The 24,769-nt window shown below is 44.7% G+C and overlaps 1 protein-coding gene across 3 annotated transcripts in view; it reads left to right on the forward strand.

The window, feature by feature from the left end:
- Positions 1 to 24,769, forward strand: part of P3H2 (prolyl 3-hydroxylase 2) — a 247,026-nt gene that overhangs the window by 110,543 nt on the left and 111,714 nt on the right. The gene's annotated exons all lie outside the window — the stretch shown is intronic.

The following is a 24,769-nucleotide window of genomic DNA, read 5'->3' on the forward strand; positions in this document are numbered from 1 at the left end:
CAAGATGTACCTCGAAACAGAGATTACCCCCAAGTCTCTGTCCCCCTCCAACCCGGTGGAGGACTTCCAGCTGTCTCCTGTACCCTCTGGGGTGCCACCTGAAAATATGTGGAGAGAGACTTCCTTGTGTGCTGTTCCTGGTACTCCACCCGTTTCGTCTGTTGCTAAGGGTGGCTGGATGGGAGGTAGCATCCTAGCTACCCAGAGGAGACCAGTTTTTCCGGTGGACAGTGGAAGTGATCTCTTCGAAGTGAAGAATTGGCCCTCGAATTCCCTGCGGAAGATTCTGGCAGGCCTGAAGAAGAGGGGGCGTAAGGGGGGGGGTACTGTAACATACCTGGCGGCGTCCTTGCATAGTGGTCCATCTCCCACTGTGCAAGAGCGCGCACTTGATCTCCTGTCCAGAATGTCTCTCTGGCTTCCCTCCATGCTGTCTGTTTGTGTCTGTTTCTGCTGCTTAAGGGCGGCGCCCGATCACTTCCTGCTTTTTGTACCTGCTGTGGGTCACACCTCTTGTGCGTCCTCAGCCTATTGCTGTCTGTCACCTGGTATATAGCTCAGCTGCGCCCATCTATCCCTGCCTGAGCATAGTGTTTCTTTCAGTGTGTGCTTGCACTCTGAAGGTGCCAGGTCCCGTTCTGTGTTCTCTTGTCTGCCTATCCTGGAGGCTGTATTTCCAGGCCTGTCTGAACACGCTCCTAGCCTGTTCCTCCTGCCTTCTAGGGGCCGATTACCTAGACCTGTTCCTGTATCTTGTCTGACCTGTCTGAACACGCTCCTAGCCTGTTCCTCCTGCCTTCTAGGGGCCGATTACCTAGACCTGTTCCTGTATCTTGTCTGACCTGTCTGAACACGCTCCTAGCCTGTTCCTCTCACCTTCTAGGGGCTGATTACCTAGACCCGCTCCTGTATCTTGTCTGTCCTGTCTGAACACGCTCCTTGCCTGTTCGTCCTGCCTCTCTGGGGGCCGTATTCCCAGACCCGCTCCTGTATCCCGCTGCAGTGTCGGTCTCCTCCGTACACTCAGTTCCAGTCTGAACTCTCTCCTATCCTTTACCTGTTTTGCCTCTATGTCCGTTCCCTTCCTTTTTCTGCAGAGTCTGAACTCGTACCTAACTCCTGCTTGTTGTCTCTGTACTCCCGTTTGTGAGTTTGTGGTCCACTCGCTACTTCACTGCAAGTACCCTGTGGGTGTCTGGCTCTGCCTTTCCCTTCCTGTCTGTTCCGTGTGAACAGAGCCCTGTCCCCCCTACTCAGCCTAGCCTGCTCTGACTCCTTTGCTCACCGCTCCGGCGGTTCTAGCCTGCTCTGACTCCTTGCTCACCGCTCCGGCGGTTCTAGTCTGCTCTGACTCCTTTGCTTACCGCTCCGGCGGTTCTAGCCTGCTCTGACTCCTTGCTCACTGCTCCGGCAGTCCTGTCCTGCCCTGCTTCTGCCCGCTGCTCCGGCAGTCCTGTCCTGCCCTGCTTCTGCCCGCTGCTCCGGCAGTCCTGTCCTGCCCTGCTTCTGCCCGCTGCTCCGGCAGTCCTGTCCTGCCCTGCTTCTGCCCGCTGCTCCGGCAGTCCTGTCCTGCCCTGCTTCTGCCCGCTGCTCCGGCAGTCCTGTCCTGCCCTGCTTGTGCTCGCTGCTCCTGCAGCCCTGTCCTGCTCTGTTCTTGCCCACCGCTTCGGGCGTTCCCTCTCTGCTGTGGTTGTCTACCGCATCTGCGGTTCTGTGACCCAGTCTGTACTTGGTCTTAACCTTTCTGTGCTCCAGCCCGTCCTTTCGTCCAGTACCTCCCTGCCTGCATACTCGCCTGTATCCACCCATCTGCATACCTGCCGTGTTTGCTTATATCCACCAGTCTGTGCCAGCCTAACCTGCCTGTTCCTGAGTCCCAGTGTGTACTGGGTCCTATCCCGCCTGTGTTCCTACCTGCTAGTGCCTCCCTGTCTGCACTCTAGCTGCGCTTGCCTTTACCCGCCTGCCTGCATACCAGTCGTGCCTGCCTATACCCTCCAGTCTGTGCGCCAGCCTAACCAGCCTGATCCAGTAATCCCTGTGTGGGTCAACCCCCGTGTCCGGAGTTTGACCTGGAGTAGCACCTGGTCCCTCTGCCCGGTTTCTCCCTGGTGCACTGGCGTCGTATGCCGTCGTGCCATCTTGGTCGGATCGGCCAGATACTTAGTCACGCCCCTCCAGGCACTCTCCGGTTCATGGTCCAGTGGAATCACTACAATCACACGCACACGCCGCTCAGCCCGGGCGTGTGCATAACAGATGCTAGTATAAATTCACTTATTAGGTAAGGCTTAAAGGCATGGTTGAACATTTTAGTGGGTTTTTAGAGGGTGAAAATCGTAATGATAGACAATTCTAAAGCACATATGTAAAAGTTAAATTAAAAAATACATTTTGTAATCTTAGGTCAATAAGTGCACTCTCTATGTTAATCCAATTACAGTTTGTCATATGGGGTTCTATCTATGTAATCACAAACTGCGTATTTGTCTAAAACATTAAATGTCAGAAGAGTCTAAGGGCCTGATTCATCAAAGCTTTTATGCTTGAATTCTGGCGTGAAAGCTTTGAAAAGTCACAACATTTTGCAACTTTTGGCGTTTTTTCGCCTGTTTCATACCAGATACGACGGGGCCTGACACCACAGCTCATCTAATTTATGAAGAGCTATGACCTTCCATTCACCAGAAATCTCACTTCAGTCACTGATTGGAGTTCGATTTAAGACATAGCTCACAGAGGTGCATGCCACTCTTAAAACTCTCCAGATTCATGAAGAGGCATTTACCTCTTCATGAATCAAGAGGGTTAGATTGCAGCACACCCCCTCATCAAGACTGGCATGAATAGGGGCCCTTTAAAGTCCCCTGTAGGGTGAAGCCTACTTAATGAGGGGAAGGACCAGATATTTTAATCAGTTTCTGTATAATGGTTTGTTAATCATCAGCAACTAATGCTATAAATCCAAATGACACCAAAGACTTTTCATACCATTAGCGTGTACATTTCTTCTTGCATGATGCGTGAAGGCCGTCTGTAAAGTATGGCATGCATACAAGCCTACGGAAGAAGTGTAGAAGGGTAAAACATTTCATTTGACAGAAACAGAAGGTTAAGTGAAAGAAATGTTTTGTATATTCTTGTATATTCCTAGAATGCCTGAATTCTACTCTTGATTTTCCACTCCAGCCTTTGTTTAGAGAAGAATCCTGTCAATTACATGTTTGCTTGCCCTCCAGCTCATACAAATGGAAAGACCCTTTAGCTAAGTGCTGACACAATCTCTAGTTTTCAACATGATAATTCAATCAGATGTAACCAGATGTGAACTGTCAGACACTGAACCGTGCTCCTCTCTCGGCTGTTTCACAAAAGACATTTTAAAGCGGTTACTTGTTTGCAGACCTAGAAACAAGGACTTGCAAGATGCAGTTGCATCAATGCTGTGTGTACAATGTGTTTGCTATGAAAAATGAAAGACAGACATGACAGATGAAATCACTTAAAGGATAAAGTACTATCAGTTAGAAAAATTCTTGCTTCATGTTACAATACAAGATTGTTTTATTTAGGTTGTAAGAGGAGTAAAAATCCGTCCAGTATCTCTATCATTCTAGGAAATATATGTTTCAGACCACGTGTACAGCTTGCAAAAGGGCTAAAGCATAGCTGTTTCCTATAAAATTTTCACCTTCTTCCAAGGCTGTATAGGTGGAACAAACATTAACTTGACATGCAACATGTTAAAAATTGCAAAACAGCAAACCTTAACTTGACATGTTCAATAGTTTGTGCTGTTAAATGTCAAGTTTAGGTTTGCTCATGGTATGTAACGAGTTAAGTGTCAGATTAATGTTTGATACATCCGATTTTCTCTCCAAAGAGATATTGCCAGTTTTGTAGTTGCATGTTTGTAAAAATTGTCATATTGGTTGTCATTTTTCTAGCTTCTCAGGAACCTGTCACATTGTTATTAACAAGAAATAACAGTGGCTGTTAGTTTCTGAAAGATTTACAAGTGGCAACAAATATGGCTACTAGTGATGCTCGGGTGCTCGTTACTCTGGTCGAGCAAATCGTAATGCTCGGATGCTCGACCCGAGTACCGAACCCAATGTTAGTCACTGGGAAACTCGAGCATTTTTTCGGTGGACATAATGATGATGGTGATGGTGCATGCAGAGGCCGAGGCCGTGGGCAAGATGAAACTGTGCCTGCTGAGGGAGCACAAAGCACCCACATCATGTCGACCTAGCTTTCTGTCCTACTTTCTAGGGGGCCACGGAATACCACTCTTTAAGCCTGACCAGTGTGAAAAGGTTGTTGGTTGGATAGTAGATAAATAGATATTGTTTCCAGTCAGTTTGCAACCACCACCACCCTGTCTTCCACACAGTCCAGTCTCAGTAGTCGTGAGTCTGGACCACATTATTATTATTTGTTATTGTAGCGTCCTACATGTGAAAAAGGATTATACATAGCAAAAACAATTACAATAATCTTGAATAAAAATGTGATGGCGACTGGTACAGGAGGAGAGAGGACCCTGCCCGCGAGGGCTCACCGTCTACAAGGTAGGATACAGTAGGTGAGAGTAGAGCTGGTCATGCAGCGGTATGGTGGAGCGGTGGTTACTGCAGGTTGTAGACTTGTCGGAAGAGGTAGGTCTTCAGGTTCCTTTACAAGGTTTCCACTGTAGGCGAGAGCCTGATATGCTGGAGTAGACAGTTCCAGAGTAGGGGGTATGCACAGGAGAAATCTTGCATGCGATTGTGGGAAGAGGAGATAAGAGAGGAATAGAGAAGGAGATCTTGTGAAGATCGGAGGTTGCGTGCAGGTAAGTATGGGGAGACTATGTCACAGATGTATGGAGGAGACAGGTTGTGTATCGTTTTGTATGCCAAGGTTAGGGTTTTGAACTAGAGTCTCTGGGCAATAGGGAGCCAGTGAAGGGATTGAACAGAGAGGAAAGGCCGGGAAATAGCAGGAGGACAGGTGGATTAGTCGGGCAGCAGAGTTTAGGATAGATTGGAGGGGTGTGAGAGTGTTAGAAGGGAGGCCATAGAGCAGGAGGTTGCAGTAGTCGAGGCTGGAGATTATGAGGGAATGCACAATTGTTTTTGCAGTTTCTTGTTTGAGGAATGTACGGATCCGGGAGATTTTTTTTACTTGGAGTCGGCATCTTCCTCAGTTGTCCCTCAGCGTTCAGTTGTCCCTATCCCAGTCCTTGGAACACAAGTGTAAATACTCAGCCACCCACAGGCCACAATACTAAACTGCCACATTTCTCGATTGCTTGCACTATAAATTTTGCCTTTTAGGCTCGTGGAGGCGGAAGCTTTCCGCAACCTCATGGCACCGGCTGTCCCTCGGTACATGGTCCCTAGCTGCCACTATTTCTCCTAGTGTGTTGTCCCCGCCTTATACAAGCACGGGTCCCAGGACATTACTCATCACCCTCACCAACGCAGTTACTGGGAAGGACCACCTAACTACAGACACGTGGACAAGTGCTTGTGGCCAGAGACGGTATATCTCACTGATGGCACACTGGGTTAATATTGTGGAAGCCGGGACCCAGTTGGACCCTGGGACAGAACACGTCCTCCCTACACAGAGGATTGTGGGCAGCCTTTTGTTAACGATCAGCTGATGTTGGTTGGTGCCACTCCCACCTTCCTTTAAATAGCCACATGATCCATCAGTTGACCGCTATGGTTATAGTTCATTCTATGCTGACCTCTTTGAAGGAGCCAGTCTCTGAAGAAGCTTTGGTGTTCGTTGCTATTGCAGCGGTGAAGTTTTCTGTTGGAGAGATTCGTGTATTTTATGTTGTTATCTTCCCATTGTTTGTCTTACCTTCCTTGTGTTGTCCTATTGTAGTGGTGAGACTAGTGTCTCGCTGGCCTGAGCACTAGCCAGGTTAAGTCCAAGGTCAGCGAGGACTTAGGCACGTGATCTCGCACGGAGGAAGGACCCATCTAGGGACGATAGGGGAGCTTAGGGACAGACACAGGTTGGTGTCAGGAGGTGTCCCTTCCCTTGTTCCTGTTAGAACCTTGCTGTTAGGTTTTTTTTTCCTTTGCTGGTCACATGACCTTGTTGGCCTATTTGGTCCTGCTCCGCCCTTCTGGCTTTGCTGGACTTCATTGTATATCTACTTTCTAGCTAGCCTGTGCTCTGTATCTAACTCTGTTAGTTTGCTTGGTCTACGGACCTCTATGTTCTATCTATTTTGTTTGTTCGTCTGTCTGCTACTATTTCTATTAGGAGGTGTCCCATATTCCTCCCAGTCCTTAGTACTTGTAGGGATTCCCTCCCCACATCTATAGGTCTCCGTACAGACTAGATTAGGACTTTAGCAGGTCTGATCGCAGGATCAGGTTCCCTGTTACATCGTAGGGATTCAGCTGAGTCCTATAGTAGGGACAGATCTCCTCTCTTTCCTTAGCTTTGGTAGCAGAACATAACAGTAAGTCCAGCCTGCAAATTCTCTAAGGAAAGATATTTTTTTTTTTTTTTGTTCCATCATGGTGTCGGTTCAGGATTTGGCTAAACACCTGCAGGGACTCTCTCTGGAAGTGGCCGAGCTCCGTCAGCACGTGAGTAACTGTCCTGGAGCATATTTCTTGGAGCCTAAGGTATGTTTGCCGGATTTATTTTTTGGTGAACATCGAGAATTTTTTTCATTTAAAAATGCTTGCTTATTGTATTTTCGTTTGAGACCCAAGTCCTCTGGGGATGAATCCCAGCGCGTAGGGTTCATAATGTCACTTTTGCGCAAAGAGCCTCAGGAGTGGGCCTTTTCTTTGCAACCTAGTGATACATGCTTCAGATCAGTGGATAGTTTTTTTTCTGCTTTAGGACTATTATATGATGATCCTGACCGTGTGGCATCAGCTGTCGAAAAATATTGTACTCATTTTCGTCGTTGGTCCACTCAAACAGGGTGGAACGATTCTGCTCTGAAAAGTCTATTTCTTGCTGGGCTCAGTGAAAGGGTTAAAGACCTGCTAATTGCTTATCCTACACCTGAGGATTTGCAACAGGCTATGCAATTAGCTATACGGGTGGATAGAAGACTGCGTGCTAGGGTTAATGAGAGCAAATCCTCTGCTATGTCAGTTTCTGGTTATGATAATGTGTGTACTAACAGTGGTGAACCGATGGAGATTGGATCGGTGGCACCTCGCTCTCAAGAAAAAGACCGTCGTTTTTCGGAAGGCTTGTGTTTCTATTGCGGAAAATCTGGTCATTTGATTAAAGGCTGTGAGCTTCGTATGAAGAAAGAAAAAAAAATGGTCAGTCACGCCCGTATTGCCTGTTTAAATTCCAAGGGTATATTTTTAGCTGCTTCCACGATTGCTCAGGAAAAATTAATGGAATTTCGGGTGTATGTTGATTGCGGGTCTACACTGAATGTAATTGATGGGGGATTCGTGGAAAAACTCAATTTAAAACCTGAACCTTTATCATCCCCCATTGCTGTGGTTTCTGTGGATGGCTCCCCTTTGAAGAATATTACTCTCAAGGTCAGTGAATTTCCTCTCACTATTAATGGTGTTCACCATGAGAAATTGGATTTGGTAGTGTTGAATAACTTGCCTTCTCCAGTAATATTGGGTTTGCCCTGGTTAAAATTTCACAATCCTGTACTGGATTGGTCTACCAGTGAAATTAAATCCTGGAGCCATAAATGTTATGACAAGTGTTGTAACGGGCGTATTGCAGCTTTGGATAGGGGAGAATTGCCTGTTCCTATTCAGGATTTTTGGAGAGTTTTTTCTGAGAAGGAATCGCAGGTTTTGCCTCCCCATAGAGACTATGATTGTTCTATTGAATTTGTCCCTGGAGCGACTCTTCCTAAAAGTCGTTTATTTAACCTTACTATTCCTGAGAGGAAGGCTTTGGAGGAATACATACAGACAAGTTTGGCCGCCGGTCACATTAGGCCCTCTAAGTCTCCTGTGGCGGTTGGATTTTTTTTTGTAAAAAAAAAGGACGGCGGTTTACGTCCTTGTCTGGATTTTCGTGAGATTAACAAAATTACGGTACGCAATCCTTACCCACTGCCATTGATTCCTGATCTGTTTAACCAGTTATTGGGGGCCAAGTGGTTCTTTAAAATTGACCTTAAGGGGGCATACAATCTGTTGCGCATGAAGGAGGGTGATGAATGGAAGACTGCTTTTAACACTCCTGTGGGTCATTTTGAGAATCTGGTTATGCCTTTTGGTCTTACTAATGCTCCTGCATTTTTTCAGAATCTGATTAATGACATCCTTAGACCTTTGATCGGTAAAAATGTGGTTGTGTATTTGGATGACATTTTGATTTATTCGCCAGATCTGGAGTCTCATTGGCGGAGCGTGCGTGAGGTATTACAGTTATTAATGGACAATTCGCTTTTTGCTAAGCTGGAGAAATGTGAGTTCGCTGTACAGAGAATTAGTTTTTTGGGCTACATTATCTCCAGCAAAGGTTTTGAGATGGATCCGGTTAAGGTTCAGGCTGTGCAGGAATGGCCTAGGCCTATTGGTTTGAAATCGATACAGAGGTTTTTGGGTTTCGCCAATTACTACAGAAAATTCATAAAAATTTTTTCTAGTATTGTCAAACCTCTGACTGATCTCACCAGGAAAGGTGCTGATGCGGTTCAGTGGTCTTCTGAGGCCATTGAAGCTTTTGTGTATCTCAAGGAGAGGTTCACCTCTGCTCCCATCCTTATGCAGCCTGATGTTACTAGGCCGTTTTTGGTTGAGGTTGATGCTTCCTCTGTGGGGGTTGGCGCAGTATTGTCTCAGGATAACGGGGATGGATTACATCCCTGTGCCTTTTTTTCAAAAAAATTTTCGGTGACTGAACTGAATTACGATATTGGTAATCGGGAATTATTGGCTATTAAACTCGCATTTGAACACTGGCGCCACTTCTTGGAAGGTGCGGAATTTCCCGTTCAGGTTCTTACGGATCATAAAAATCTGATATATGTTGATGCTGCCAAGCGCCTGAATGCCCGTCAGGCTAGGTGGGCACTGTTTTTCTCGCGGTTTAATTTCTCCATTACTTACATCCCTGGTACTAAGAATGTTAAGGCGGATGCCTTGTCTCGCAGTTTTTCTCCCATAGTCGGTGCTGAGAAAGAGGAAAACATTTTACAAGAAGGTGTTGTGATAGCTGCTTTAGACTCCGTTTTGGAAGATGAGATTCTTAAAGCTCAGGAGAATGCCCCATCTAACACTCCTCATGGGAGGTTGTTTGTGCCTGGGACCTTTAGGAGAGATTTGTTTGTTGAGTGTCACGAATCTCGGTTGGCAGGTCATCCCGGAATCTCTGAGACCAAGAGACTGGTGGGTCGCAGTTTTTGGTGGCCTGGATGGCAGAAGGGAGTCATTAAGTGGGTGCGCCAATGTACTATATGTGCTAGATCTAAGTCCTCACATACTCCTGCTGCGGGGTTGCTTTGTCCTTTGGAGGTCCCCAGTGCTCCTTGGACACATTTGGCTATGGACTTTATAACTGACCTTCCCCCCTCTGAGGGTTTTACTGTCATCTGGGTGGTCGTGGACCGTTTTAGCAAGATGTGTCACTTGGTTCCCTTCGTCAAACTGCCCTGCGCTAAAACTCTCGCTAAGGCCTTTGTCAAGGAAATTGTCAGACTTCATGGCGTTCCTACTGACATTGTTTCTGATAGGGGTCCTCAGTTCCTGGCTCGTTTTTGGCGTGCCTTTTGTGACAGGTTGGGAATTCATTTGTCGTTTTCGTCTGGATATCATCCTGAATCTAATGGCCAGACAGAAAGGAAAAACCAGGATGTTGAGCAGTTCTTGCGTTGTTTTGTGGCAGACAATCAAGAGGGGTGGTCTGAGTTTCTGCCACTTGCCGAATTAGCTCTGAACAATCATACATCTTCTTCTGCTGGTTGTTCGCCTTTTTTTTGTTGTTCTGGGAGACATCCGTCGTTTGGGTCGTTCTCCAAGTTGGGATCTGCCGTGCCTGAGGAGGAGAATTTTTCCGGTGATTTGGAAAGAGTTTGGACGGATGTGCGTGGTAATCTTCAGGAGGCCAACAGAAAATCTAAAGACTACTTTGATAGGAAACGACAGGAGGTTTTGTTCGCTGTTGGTGACATGGTTTGGTTGTCCTCTAGGAATCTGCGGTTGAGGATTCCTTCTAAGAAATTGGGTCCCAAGTTTGTAGGGCCCTTTAAGGTGCTTCAGGTTGTCAACCAATCTGCTGTTAGGTTGGAGGTTCCTACCTCCTGGAGAATTAATCCGGTCTTTCATGTCTCTCTGTTAAAAAAAAGCTGTTGTGTCGGATGGTGACGCCTCTGCCTCTGTTCCTCCGGTGGTGGAGGACGGGGAATATGAAATTTCTCGCATCCTTGACTCTAGACGGTATAGAGGTAGTTTGCAGTATCTTGTGGCCTGGAAAGGTTTCGGACCCGAGGATAACTCTTGGGTGAGGTCAGATGATGTTTCCGCGTCCAGACTTATCAGAGCGTTTCACAGGAGATTTCCTGATAAGCCTGGTCCTAGGGGATCCGGAGGATCCTCTTAGAAGGGGGGGTACTGTTAGAACCTTGCTGTTAGGTTTTTTTTTCCTTTGCTGGTCACATGACCTTGTTGGCCTATTTGGTCCTGCTCCGCCCTTCTGGCTTTGCTGGACTTCATTGTATATCTACTTTCTAGCTAGCCTGTGCTCTGTATCTAACTCTGTTAGTTTGCTTGGTCTACGGACCTCTATGTTCTATCTATTTTGTTTGTTCGTCTGTCTGCTACTATTTCTGTTAGGAGGTGTCCCATATTCCTCCCAGTCCTTAGTACTTGTAGGGATTCCCTCCCCACATCTATAGGTCTCCGTACAGACTAGATTAGGACTTTAGCAGGTCTGATCGCAGGATCAGGTTCCCTGTTACATCGTAGGGATTCAGCTGAGTCCTACAGTAGGGACAGATCTCCTCTCTTTCCTTAGCTTTGGTAGCAGAACATAACAGTTCGCTACCGATAGGGCCCTCCTTCCCCCTCTATCTCCCATTGTATCCGTGTGTTGTGCTGTCCACCGGACATCCCCTTGTCGTTCGGTGACACTGGTAGTTTTCTGTGGGAATGAGCTTGTCTCCAACCAGCCAGGAATATCTAGTGAATTATGGCACGCCATGGTTTGGTATTAGCACCCAGTACCAAAAGCGAAGCCATCCACAATTTCTATCTAAGGAATTTTATTTAGTAGACTGACTGCCCAAGCATTAGTTTCTCACAAAGGAGCTGAAGACACTGAGTGGCAGTAGGTGCAAGTTTCTCCAGCATGACCTGTTTGTTAGATATCGGAGGGAGAACAGAATTGGGCTTTGCAAAGGTGCTAGATTGCTCTAAAGTCTTATAGATTGCTGGAGCCAGTCCACAGTTAAAAAGCAGCCATAGAGTGTCCGGGAACCTTCACACAGACGTTTCTTAGCCAGGGCTGCTTCTCCGTGAGAGTTGTATTTCACCATAGCCATATTCTTTAGGTTGGTGAAAGGACTGGCATAGAGGGAAACCGTATCTACTCTTACTGTCATTTTTCCCAGGAAGTCCTCTAATGCAGCTTGCTCTATAAGCAATGGCAGCCCGTCCAACATCAGCTCACACTTCTTGGTGCTACGGCACACAAAGATCTTTACACCTTGAATTTCATGACTACAGAGTTGGGCAATGGCCTGATCTGCAATGCGTTTTGAGAAATAACGTGCATAAGCAAAGCAACGGTTTAGGCAACTGAAGGTCATCATTAAGCGAAACTCATACAGATTTCCCACAGACTGAAAGAGGGGTATCAAGACTTCCAAGACAGCCAAGATTTCCCTGTCCTCACCAAAAGGACGACTGTCCATGTTCTCCTCATCCTCCCCCTCCTCATTATCACCCAATCCGCTTTGAGAAGAGATGAGGCTGGGCTGTGTAGCATCACCCTGTATAGTTCCTTGCTCCGCCTGCAATGCCTCCTCTTTAATTGTGAGCAGCGAGCGTTTCAGTAGACAGAGAAGCGGGATGGTGACTCTAATTATAGTGTCATCACTGCTCACCATCTTGGTGGAGTCCTCAAAGTTTTGGAGGATGGCACAGATGTCAGACATCCATGCCTACTCATCAGCTCTTATGTGCGGAGACTGACCTGAATTTCAGCGGGCGTGTTGAAGCTGGTTCTCAAAAACTGCCTTCTGCTGCTGACAAATCCTTCCCAACATCTGCAAGGTTCATTTCCAATGTGTATACACATCGCACACCAGTTGATGAGCTGGAAGCTGAAAACGCTGCTGAAGCACTGCCAGGGTAGTGTAGCTGACTTCTGAATTGGGAACAAGGTAGACAGCAGTGATGGTCGGTCTCCTAGACAACGAGCAAACTCCTTCATGATGATAGAGGCCACCATCTCCTTAGCTTGCTGGTACTTTTCTGTGGGAATGAGCTTGTCTCCAACCAGCCAAGAATATCCAGTGAATTATGGCACGCCATGGTTTGGTATTAGCACCCAGTACCAGAAGAGAAGCCATCCAAAATTTCCATCTCAGGAATTTTATTTGGTAGTCTGGCTGCCCAAACATTAGTTTCTCACAAAGGAGCTGAAGACACTGAGTGGCAGTAGGTGCAAGTTTCTCCAGCATGACCTGTTTGTTAGATATCAGAGGGAGAACAGAATTGGGCTTTGCCAAGGTGCCAGATTGCTCTTAAGTCTTATAGATTGCTGGAGCCAGTCCACAGTAAAAAAGCAGCCATAGAGTGTCCGGGAACCTTCACACAGACTTTTCTTAGCCAGGGCTGCTTCTCCGTGAGAGTTGTATTTCACCACAGCCATATTCTTTAGGTCGGTTAAAGGACTGGCATAGAGGGAAATCATATCTACTCTGGTTGTCATTTCTCCACTACCAGGTTCCGGCCATTGTCACACATGACCATGCCTGGCTGTATATTCAGCTGTGAGAGCCACAGATCTGGGCAGCACGGTGGCTCAGTGGAGGCATTGCAGCCTTGAAGCGCTGGCGTCCTGGGTTCAAATCCCACCAAGGACAACACCTGCACGGAGTTTGTATGTTCTCCCAGTGTTTGCGTGGGTTTCCTCCAGGTTCTCAGATTTCCTCCCATACTCCAAAGACATACTGATAGGGAATGTAGATTGTGAGCCCCAATGGGGACAGTGCCAATATTGTCTGTAAATTGTCTGAATTGTAAAGCGCTGCGGAATATGTTGGCGCTATATAAATAAAAGACTATTATTATTGTTATTATCTGCCTGCTCTGTTACAGCTTTCAACAACTCTGCAGCGGTTTCCGGTTTGTCACTTAAGCATAGTATCTTCAGCCCAGCCTGTTGCCGCTTGGCTGAGGCAGTACTGCAGTGCTTAAAGCTTGCGACTGATGTCATTTCGGAGATGGAGGCCGAAGAGGATGACGAGGTGCAGGAGCTGTAGAATGTGAATACATTGTGGTTACATTGGCTAGTCTGGTTTTTATACTAATGATCCTGCTGTGTTTTTATAGTTGTTTTTTTTTAACGTCTCTTCAAATGTGTATTGGAGTGCATCCTAATTTTTGACAGCCCTTAAAATTGCTGCATACGCAATAACAGTATAGGAGACCCACTCCTCGATAATGGGAAGAACAATTGAAATAGATTCTATATTCTAGAATATTACCTGTTTTATCTGAAATTCGTTTACGGGTGAGCTATCACAGTAAGGATAGCGTATTACACCGATCCAGCCAGGTATTATTGCCTTATACTGTGTGCTGCTGGTGCTGCAGAAAAAAAATACAAATCTATTCTATTCCCTATCGATACTGTTGTTAGATGCATTTATCATAGGGACAGGTGCTGCTATGTGGTATCATCAGCTTGAGATGAGTGTTCATTCTGGTTGCATAAATCTCTTCCACAGTCCATAACTTTTTTATTTGCTATTTATTTGGCCTTATATACAAGTCATTACCCTGCAAAAAATGTTTCTTAACATTTCTTCCAGGAAAATCCATTTTAGGTTTGTTTTTGTATGTTTTATTGTTAGTCCATAAAAGTGGCGTAATTCTCTGACAACATTGTTCAAAGATATGCTATTGGTCAGCGACCAACTCTAAATAGGTTTGAACAACACATAACTGTCAGACTTTAAATGGAGTGTAATATCTGGCACGCTCCCAAAAAATTCTGGATTATTAGCGCAATAATATCTAATCTCGTCTGATGACCACGGTTTTGGTCAGCGACTAAGTGTGAATAGGTTGAACAACACAAAACTGACAGACTTTAACTGGAGTGTAATATTTGACACGCTCCATAAAATGTCACGATTATTACCGCAGTAATATGGGATCACGTCTGATGACAACGGTTTTAGGCAGTGACCTATTAGTATGATATTAGTCAGCGAGCTACCAAATGTGAATAGGTTTGAACAACCAAAACTGACAGACTTTAAATGGAGTATAATATCTGGCATGCTCCCAAAAAATTCTGGATTATTAGCACAGTAATATCTGATCACGTCTGATGACCATGGTTTTAGGCAGCGGCCTATTAATATAATATTGGTCAGCAACCAAGTGTGAATAGGTTTGAACAACACACAACTGGCAGACTTTAAATGGAGTGTAATATCTGTCTTGCTCCCAAAAAATTTTGGATTATTAGCGCAATAATATCTGATCCCGTCTGATGACCACTTTTTTAAGTAGTGGCGTTAGAGATATGGTATTGGTCAGCGACTAAGTGTGAATAGGTTGAACAACACACAACTGGCAGACTTTAACTGGACTATAATATTTGGCACACTCCAAAAAATGTCATGATTATTACGGCAGTAATATGGGATCACGACTGATGATGGACAAGTTTCTCTGCTTCCACAATACAGCAATGAGATTAAAATCAAAACAATCTGGCTGTATTCTGCTAACAAATGGAGCAGTAAAATGGTGTACTGTATTGCTTTTTAAGCAAATAATCAGGATTAAAAGCAAAAAAAAATTAGCCCTGATATTAATTGTAAAGTGCTGCGGAATATGTTGGCGCTATATAAATAAAAATTATTATTATTATATCTAGGGCTATGGATATCTGTAACAGCAGCTGACAGAACGTGCAATGGATCCTATTCTGCTGTATACAGTGTCCACAAACTCTGCCTGCCAAACTACTGCTATCACCAGGAATATATGCAGCTGGATTAGTCCTTAGAAGGACTGTTCGTTCAGATGGATATGTACAGTGGTGGCCAAAAGTATTGGCACCCCTGCAATTCTGTCAGATAATACTCAGTTTCTTCCTGAAAATGATTGCAATCACAAATTCTTTGGTATTATTATCTTCATTTAATTTGCTTGCAAGGAAAAAACACAAAAGAGAATGAAGCAAAAATCAAATCATTGATCATTTCACACAAAACTCCAAAAATGGGCCAGACAAAAGTATTGGCACCCTCAGCCTAATACTTGGTTGCACAACCTTTAGCCAAAATAACTGCGAACAACCGCTTCCGGTAACCATCAATGAGTTTCTTACAATGCTCTGCTGGAATTGTAGACCATTCTTCTTTGGCAAACTGCTCCAGGTCCCTGATATTTGAAGGGTGCCTTCTCCAAACTGCCATTTTGAGATCTCTCCACAGGTGTTCTATGGGATTCAGGTCTGCACTCATTGCTGGCCACCTTAGAAGTCTCCAGTGCTTTCTCTCAAACCATTTTATAGTGCTTTTGGAAGTGTGTTTTGGGTCATTGTCCTGCTGGAAGACCGATGACCTCTGAGGGAGACCCAGCTTTCTCACACTGGGCCCTACATTATGCTGCAAAATTTGTTGGTAGTCTTCAGACTTCATACTGCCATGCACACGGTCAAGCAGTCCAGTGCCAGAGGCAGCAAAGCAACCCCAAAACATCAGGGAACCTCCGTCATGTTTCACTGTAGGGACCGTGTTCTTTTCTTTGAATGCCTCTTTTTTTTTCCTCTATGTTGATGCTTTTTCCCAAAAAGCTCTACTTTTGTCTCATCTGACCAGAGAACATTCTTCCAAAACGTTTTAGGCTTTCTCAGGTAAGTTTTGGCAAACTCCAGCCTGGCTTTTTTATGTCTGGGGTAAGATGTGGGGTCTTCCTGGGTATCCTACCATACAGTCCCTTTTCATTCAGACGCCGACGGATAGTACGGGTTGACACTGTTGTACCCTCGGACTGCGGGGCAGCTTGAACTTGTTTGGATGTTAGTCAAGGTTCTTTATCCACCATCCGCACAATCTTACATTGAAATCTCTCATCAATTTTTCTTTTCCGTCCACATCTAGGGAGGTTAGCCACAGTGCCATGGGCTTTAAACTTCTTAATGACACTGCGCACGGAAGACACAGGAACATTCAGGCCTTTGGAGATGGACTTGTAGCCTTGAGATTGCTCATGCTTCCTCACAATTTGGTTTCTCAAGTCCTCAGACAGTTCTTTGGTCTTCTTTCTTTTCTCCATGCTCAATGTGGTACACACAAGGACACAGGACAGAGGTTGAGTCAACTTTAATCCATGTTAACTGGCTGCAAGTGTGATTTAGTTATTGCCAACACCTGTTAGGTGCCACAGGTAAGTTACAGGTGCTGTTAATTACACGAATTAGAGAAGCATCACATGATTTTTCAAACAGTGCCAATACTTTTGTCCACCCCCTTTTTTAGGTTTGGTGTGGAATTATATCCAATTTGGCTTTAGGACAATTCTTTTTGTGTTTTTTTATTGAAGACAAATTAAATGAAGATAATAATACCAAAGAATTTGTGATTGCAATCATTTTCAGGAAGAAACTGAGTATTATCTGACAGAATTGCAGGGGTGCCAATACTTTTGGCCACCACTGTATCTTGTTGTGGAATACCTATACCTAACTACTAAACCGCAAATTCTCTCCCTCACTCAGTAGCACCTCTCCCTACTCTGCCTGTTTCCGGGTAAGACTGTGATGAGCATAGGGTCGTCAGGTGTCATATAGACCCGATGATGCTATGTGGCCAGCCAATCATTGTAATGCCACAACCAACATGGCTACAGCATTACAGTGAGTGGCAGGCAATCCCTGCATGTTTATTCGCTGTCTAAAGAGCGCCAAACACGCGGGGCGGGGACCCGAGCTCCCCCCGAGCATCCCCGAAGTACTCGCCGAGCATCTCGAACAGTGAGATGCTCCAGCGCGTACCGAGGAGTGGGGAGAACGCTCACTCATCACTAATGTCTTCTCTTACTATTGACTTTTTTATGAAAATATTCACCAAAAGTGAACTGAAAAGTGCCAAAATCAGAAGGTATGGCAATATATGTACAACAAATATGTGATCTTATACTGTGTAGGTGCTCCAGCCAAAACAGCTTTCAACTGTTGAGTCCTGAACTCCACAAAAACTCTGAACATTTCCTGGGGTATCCTGTACAAAGACATTAGTTGCAGTTCCTTTAAGTCTGGTATGGTAAGTAGCTAGGTGATACAATAGTATGTTGGTGAGGAATTTAAAAAGTTTGTTTTTTATACTGTAAAACTTTTGACTTTTTAACAATTTAGACTACAATAGTTCTACTGTGAGATCAGGCTAACCTTTGCTTCCCATGCGCATCAATAAGCCTTAAATGCCTAAGACCTTATCGCCTTTTCACAAGTTGCCCTTCCTTGGACCACTTTTAGCGTACCCGGAATATCCGACAAGATATGGGGTTCTTGCAATGTACTTGAAATTTATGTCTTGGAAGCAAAAAAATTGTCAACTGACTGTTGATTTGCTTATTAATATATTGCACTTCTTGATAGGTGCAGATTTGATAGCGAGATAATCAGTGGTGTTTAGGTAATGGCGTACTAATTACCCTGCAGCTATTACAGTGGCTTTAACATGTAATAACAGCTCCCTTCAGAGGACTACTATACAGGCTACTAAAGAATGAATTGCTGTTAGTAAATATTCTTAAAGGGAATCTGTCACCCCCTGGGACGTGACTAACCTATTAATATGGGCATACAAGTGATAGAAATGTAAATGTATTCATACCTGTATGCCTCATATTAATAGTTTGGATGTTTTGAAATCTTATATTATGACTTTTTGGTAATGATTTCTCCAGATCCCGGGTCCATAAGGAATCCCCACCTCCTCTCTTTATTATCATAGTACCCCTCCCCTGCATGTCACAGTGTCCTGTTGCGGCGCTGTAATCTCACGCCTGTGCGTTGAAATCCTGTCATGATCCTCCCTCCCTCTCTCACTCCCTTCCACAAGTCTCTGTCACTCACCAGCACGGAAGATCACAGACTAGTGTACTCTGTGATCTTCTGCGCAGGCACCGGCAGTGATGCGCCTGCGCAGAAGATCACGCACTACACTAGTCTGTGATCTTCTGCGCAGGCGCCGGTGAGTCACGGAGACTTGTGGGATGGAGGGAGAGAGGGAGGGATGATCATGACGGGATTTCAACGCACAGGCGTGAGATTACAGCGCCGCAAGAGGACACTGTGACGCCCATGGGGAGGGGTACTATGATAATAAAGAGAGGAGGTGGGGATTCCTTATGGACCCAGGATCTGGAGCAATCATTACCAAAAAGTCATAATATAAGATTTCAAAACATCAAAACTATTAATATGAGGCACACTGGTATGAATAATTTACATTTCTATCTTCTGTATGCCCATATTAATAGGTTAGTTACATCCCAGGAGGTGACAGATTCCCTTTAAGACTCCTGAAAGAAATATAACAATGATGTAACAATACCATGCTCTCTTCCCTCTACTGCTCTTTTCTCTTGCTGGCTAAGTTTCTAATTGGGCCAGTAGTAAACGGTAACCTGGAATTCCTTCCCTTGTTTTGTATTATTTTTGGCTATTTAACTTATTTTAGCAGACTCGTGTCAAAATCCAGAAAATACATTTCTGGGTGGAAATACAAGCCAGCTCCTTGTCCTTTATAACATTCCAGAATTCTACAAGTAGGGCTTTATTATTACCCAGGTTATTTTTCTGATATTTTTTATTTTGTCTGTGCTTTCAAGATCTAGGCCACATACATAGAAAAAATGAACAGAAAACATAGCTATGCTCAATGCCACAACATAGTTAGGCATCATTCTGCATTCTTATGTATATTCAGCATTGCATTCTATTAGACCTGATATTGGACTAGATGCTATATATAGTCACTGCAGATTTCTCCTGGGATTTAGGACTATCAGTAATTGTACAGTCATTCACATTTTTCTATCTTACTATTATTATATTGTTCATGCATTCCCGGGATGAGTTTGACCATTTGGACATAACCTTTAGGCATATATAGTAGACGGTAGCAGGAACTCCTCTTTTTCATGTCAGTGGCTCTACCTAAAAGCACTTTGCAAAATTGTCTGGAACTATCACCCCTAACATATATAACCAATCACATGATCCATCTCCTCATATTTCCACCTTGGACATTTAATGTCTGATAGACATGAGTCCTACCTTTAGACCTGGGACTGCTGTTTGACAATTGTGTGCATGTGATGCCCCCATAGACTTCAATCGAGAGGTGGCCATGTTTGAGCATGGCCCTATCCACTAAGGTCTATTGGAGTTATGGAAAAATTGGATTTTTAAACAGACAGCCACTTTAAAGACCTTTTAATATGAATCTAGTTATATGGTAAAGGCTAAAACCTATTATTGAAGAAGAGCATTTTTTTGCATATCCTTGATAGAACTTCTGACTTGGTCACCATATCATTGGTGAGTGCCACATTTTCCTTCCCTTTCAACATTATTATTATAGACTATAAATTTATCCTAAATAAAAGAGGTCTTCTGTGCCATCAGTAGGTTTGAAAGGATGCCTGTACTATCTGCCTCGCATTCATCCATCCAACTGTTCCTCAATAAGCCTTTCACATCTTACCATCAGTGAGTCTGTTAAGTCAATCAGGTCTGGGCATAGCACATTCTTGGAGTTGTTTAGTGCTGTACTTTGAAGGTGTTTTTCTGTCCCTTGGTCTCCATAGCTTGTTTTCTTTTTTAGCAGGTACTATTTGCATCTCAGCTGTCAGACTCCGCATTTATAAAACATCAGAGCACTTTAGCGAAGATTTGCTGCACTCAGTGTTTACCGGGGAAAATATTTATATTTTCCCTGGAAGCGAAAAATGTGTATATAAGAAGACCGCATTTTGTTGATATTGACATTAATTTAGCTGCTCTCACCTAAGGATCCTGAAAATATGAAAGATTCTTTTATGTAAATTTCCAAAGTGCAAAAGCAGAGCACAAATATGGACAGAAATAAAAGTAACCAGTACACGTGGGACTGAAGGAAGGAAAGTATGAAGATCAAGTACAAATTCAGAAACATTAAACACGAGAGCTAAATGTTGATTCTGGGTGGAGCTAAACCCTTTAAAAGCCTATTATATTTGTCACCTGACATCTTGGAACTTAATTTATTAACCAGTTGATTGCAGAATAAGCTGTTGGTATATCAAAAACTCTTAAAGGGTTTGTCCCACAAATGAATAATACATTCTGTTACATCATGCAAAATAAAACATTTTTACAATTTAATTAAAAAAAATCTTCTGTGTGTAGATATTGCAGTTACATACTTATGGCAACCCCTTGTGGTGTTTTATTCCTTCTAAGATTGTCCATCTAACGGATCCAGTGGAGGTGGTCGCACATGCTCAGTAGCTCAGTCACATCTCCCAGACCCTCGTCTATGTGAACTGTTGCCTAATTGCTGTTCTGCTTCTGTGGCTGGTAAAGATATCGAGCTTTGTGGCTAGTAATAAAACATTTTGTAACATGTAGCTGGCAATTTTATAGGGGTGCATTGTTTTGCTGCTCATCAAAGTATATGCAATTAAAGACACTGAGGTTTAAAGAAGAACGATCACCAGGTCCAAAGTGGCCAGATTTTGCACTTGTTTTATTCATGCTGCTTCCCTAAGTATTCAGTTTTTTCTTTTTTTTTTTTTTTTAATATTCACCAGTTCCAGAAATATGGGCCTGTGTAATTAGTGCTAATTTTAATGGTCTTTAGTGGTCTAGTGGTCCAAGGAAAAAAATTGCACCATGCACGATTTGCCTCCTATCGGATGGTTCTCGCCCATTCCTGTCTATGGTTCAGTGGAAAACATTGGACTTCACTCTGATGTCATCCGAGTCTGGTCCAATTTTTACAGACAGACTGATTGGAGAAGATAGAGAACTTTTTTTTCTCTCCACCTCTGAGAAAATCGGATCATACTCGGATCCAACTCTAACCAGATTCTGATCAAAGTGTGATTAGCATAATTGACTGATTTTCTCGGATGGAGAACATACGGTCGTTTGCACCTGCCCTTAAGCATATTACTTGGTAAGATATTAAGCAAAATAAATGAAGTTTACTTTTCTGTTTTATGCTTTTTCTATTTGACGTGTTATATGTTCTCTTATATTACCAAACATGGGGTACATTTAAATGGATATTTGTATCTATAAATATTAAACAGAAAAATATACAAACTGATCTGCTCGAGCATAATTAATTGTACGTATCCAGGATGCAATGCTCTTACCAGCCAGTTGCCTGCAGGTGTGTATTGCGTCGGCACATTTTTGCTTCCAGCATAGTTTGATGTGTTAATGGCCTGTTGACGCTAACATATGCACAGTATACTCTTTGTATATTTCCTTTGGTCTGTGCCAACCAGGGAGGATGTATTGCTGTTGGCAGCTGAACATCTCTCTGCTTTCTTATGTAACGCTTGTGGATAAACTTTGTGAATTAAGTTCTAGTCTCTGTTCCCTGCAAAACCAGAGTTCAACCCATGGAAAAGTCCTCTGGCTTATGAAACGACCCACTTATTCTTACATACCCCTTTTTTGATAATTTCTTTGAAGTGTATCATGGAATATATAAATGTCGACAGGAGGCATTTCTTTTTGGGTGGTTACCACGTTATTTAACTTGCATGGTAAATTTTCCAAGGCATTAACTTCAATATGTAATGTCACATAGCCATGTTCAAGCCAATCAGCTATATCAATACAGTGCTTCACACTATTAAGAAAGCTGTAATTGGATTCCCTTTGCTAAATATAAGAAGGTTATATCGGAAAGTTGTGTCTCTTCAGAAAGAGTTAGTAACCGCACTGAAGAGCCAGCCATTAACTTGCCTTAAAGTAATGAGCAAAAACTCCAAAACAATGCTGTCTACTAACAAGTCTTAGGTTTGTCTGAGATGTGCTACTTTACCTACATATCACCTTGAAAGAAGAAACACAATGTATAGAGGTTCTATAGTGTATAGAGTAATTTTTTAGATTTCCTACCTAATTTTACTTATCTTGTAATGAGGCAGAGTTCTTTACAAAGTTACATACCGTATTTTTCGGACTATAAGAAGCACCGGACCATAAGACGCACCTAGGTTTTAGAGGAGGAAAATAATAAAAAAAAATTTAAGCAAAAAATGTGTTCATGATGCACTTTTAAGGGGTAGGGGGTCTTCTGCTGATACTAGTATAGGGATAATATCCCCCAATTCTGACAATATCCCCTATCCTGGTATATATGCCCCCCCCTTCCTTTTATACGTGGTCCCCATCCCCATCCTTGTATGCCTGGCATCCCTCCATCCTGGTATGCCTGGCATCCCTCCATCCTGGTATGCATGTGACGCGCCCCCTGGGCCTGTGTTGTGCAGGGAATACCTGGAGCCGGATCGCTGGGGGTTGTAGTCTCTGTGGCGCTGACCCGGTCCGTGCCCAGGGTGGTCAAATCAGAGGCAGAGTTATTGGTATGATGATAGTCCGACTACGCCACCTGTGGATTGCGGTCAGTGGGGACCGCCGCTGCAAGGCAGACCGCTGAGGCCGGTGTTATGTGTGCAGCTAAGAATGGGATGACTCCCCACGGGAGGAGTAGAGCCTCAGGGCAGTTAGTGTGAATGATGGGAGTGATGGTGCACGAGCGCAGCAGGAATAACTCAGAGTCCGTGCAGTGCAGTTCAGGGTCTTTACTGGTGTTATAAGGCAGACCCTCCCGGGAGTACTGGTTAGCAGTAGGGGCCTGGTCAGTCTGTGAGCAAGTAGGATCTCCCCTGGCCAGGTGGAGTTGTAGGCCTCCCCGTCTATCTGCACTCTTTCCTGGCTACCTTGCTGTGTGCAGGTAGAAGTAGCCCACGTCCCTGAGTATACCGTGTGGTGCTCACCCGTACGGCCGGTGACTTGGGGCCTTCTGTTAGCCTCCGCTCCACGACGGTGGTGCTGGTCCCTTGCTTGTGACCGTGCCTCCGGGCTTCTATGGCCAGAGGACCTGGAATCCCCTGCCGGTTGGATTCTGCTGCTGGACCTGGATGTCCCCACAGCCTCGGACTCCGTGTCCGGTATTAGTGTCTCCAGCCAGGGCGAGCTATCTGGCTTCCAGCCCCTGGCACTCACTCCTGCTCCTACAGAGCTCCTGGTTCTTCCTTTCCCTGTGTCTGCTGTCCTCCAGACCAGACTGCGTCTCTGTCTGGGACTCTCTCTCCTAATCCCGCCCCAGACCCAGTTTATAAGGGCAGATTCCTCCCCTCCCAGGTCTGGGCGGGCAGTGTTGCATGCTTAGGGCTCCTGACCAGAGAAACCTCCCACCTGCTCTCAGACGTAATATTTCTATTACTGTGGTAACCAGACCCCTGGGGTGCCACATTCCCCCCTAGTAAAATTTAGTACTCCGGGACTAAACACATTTTTAAAGAAACGTAAATGCAGGGTATAACAATAACACTTCAACATGAAAAAAGTACATTTTGTGGTCACGGAGTTTCCGTAACCGGCTGTCCATATCACCCAAGGTGAAGTCTTAAGCGAGGTAGGGGACCTGTCCAAAGAAAACCCCTTGCGTTGGCCTTGGGCGTGGCTGCAAGGCTGAAGCTAGCTACTTTGGACCGCAAGGAGGCCACGCCAGACAGGTTTTCTCTTCTGCGGCCATCTTCGCAAGAGGCACAATGTGCAACTATCTACAAGAATTGTTCCGGTTATCCAGCGTCCATAACCTGTTAGTCCATAGAAATCTGCAGGGTAACTGAGAAACATAATTAATAACAGGCAAAAACAAAAACCGTAAACATTTTCAAGAAACAGGTAAATTTACAGTGCATTACTTTATATTCTCCAGCGAGCGGGCATCTGACCTCTAGTGACTCTAGTGGACCTACGGAGCTCACTAACTGGTCCTGCACTACAGGGTGTAAGAGGTGTTATGGGTAAGCTGGGCAGCTGTCTGCGTACTCTTTGGCTCACTAGGGGCACGGCAGGCTCACTACTAGCAGAGGGTTGATCCTCCTGCGCTGCTGGTGTGGACTCTTCTGCCTCCTGGGCCGGCTGCTCTTCCAGCTCTACCTGGTCTTCTGTAGGCACTTGAGGGGCTGGCTGGAGAAATGTGAGGACGAGCACCACGATAGCGTTGTTTACTTGTGTCCAGGACCGGGGAAAGTCTCCGAGTACGGTGCTGATCATTTCCTCCTTTTCCTCTACGGGTTGAGGGTCTTCCTGATCTTCATCCGTGCTTTGCAACTTCTCGGGGCACTTTTTCAGGTGGTCTCTGGAGACAGTGGCTGTGGTCTCTCCTCCATCCTTGCTGATGACGTACACCTTTGGATTATTGTGGCTTGAGGGCAGTACTGTGTACGGGTCCTTTTCCCACTGGTCGTCCAACTTATGGAGCCACCTTTTTCTTTTCAAGACCTGCTCTCCAGGTACCAGGGGAACAGCGGTAGCATGT

The sequence above is a fragment of the Phyllobates terribilis genome, unplaced genomic scaffold (genome assembly GCF_046119375.1).
Source record: "Phyllobates terribilis strain yellow unplaced genomic scaffold, ASM4611937v1 Scaffold_3__8_contigs__length_932513732, whole genome shotgun sequence".
Classification (NCBI taxonomy): Eukaryota; Metazoa; Chordata; class Amphibia; order Anura; family Dendrobatidae; genus Phyllobates; species Phyllobates terribilis.